Genomic DNA, 1087 nt, shown 5'->3' on the forward strand with positions numbered 1-1087 from the left:
CAGATCGGCTGGACAGCAGTGTAATTAATGCCAGAAAGGGCTGAGGCCAGTTTCATAGTTTGTCTTTTGAGGATATCAAGACGAGACCTGGTGAAAAATGACGCATGCTTTAGCATTTCAGAAAGCTGGCAACTGGCAGCGCTTTTCCTTTTTTCTTTGACTTTCTGCCGCGGAACAAAGAGGTCCGCAGAACTAGCTAGGTTGTAATGAGTTCTATGTCCCTAGCACATTAAGTGCATCATGGAAACATATTGTATCGAAATAGTTTGGAGGAGAATACTGGGGATGAAAGAGAATGGGTGCTTTGATCAGCTCCCTGGGGTCCTGAGCGCGCACAGACTGACTTGCAAGGAGTTATTCAGCTCCAGCTAGACACACTTACAACACCATTAAAAGAAATTTGCATATCTGTAATTTATCACATTGGTCCAGAACATTATTGCAAGGTAAATAAAAGTTACTTGAATAAAAAAAAATCAATCATCGCAGATATAGGGAAAACTGTGAAGCCAGTCTTTCCACTGAAAATAGAAATAAGCATGTCCGTAAAACATGATGACTTAGAAGCTGACTTTATTTAAAAATGCCTTTAGAACAACAGGTTATGCCGTGGCAAAAATAAGAGTGGCCACAGTTTCTTTGCCTTTCTGCTTTAGGGGAGTGTGTTCACAGCTTCCCACTGGAATAAAGTCAGAAAGTCGAGAGGCATGTGTCTATAATCAGCCTGCAACATGCAGATAAAAATTAGTACACACTTTGAGCAGTTATGAAAGACAACTTTATCTCTCTGGCATTTGCAAATACTAAGGTTAAATCTCATTTCTTCTCCTGTTGATTTCATTCCTAAGCCTTGTTTGCTGAATTTAGCTCAAGAGGATGAAATGTCCGGAGACCTGGTCAATAGGAAAACTTGCTTTCGAACGCCCCATGAGAACAAGTGAAAATTTAACAGGCAGGCATTGTTCTGAGTTTTGAAACAACCCAGTTAAACAGCAAACAAGAATCTTCAACTTGACCTTGAAAAGGCTGTGTGCCTGCAGATAATCTATCAAACAACTCTGGATGACAATGATATATTTCAAAGTAT

This window comes from Sapajus apella, unplaced genomic scaffold, assembly GCF_009761245.1.
Source record: "Sapajus apella isolate SASKATOON/1434 unplaced genomic scaffold, GSC_monkey_1.0 scaffold53, whole genome shotgun sequence".
Lineage (NCBI taxonomy): Eukaryota > Metazoa > Chordata > Mammalia > Primates > Cebidae > Sapajus > Sapajus apella.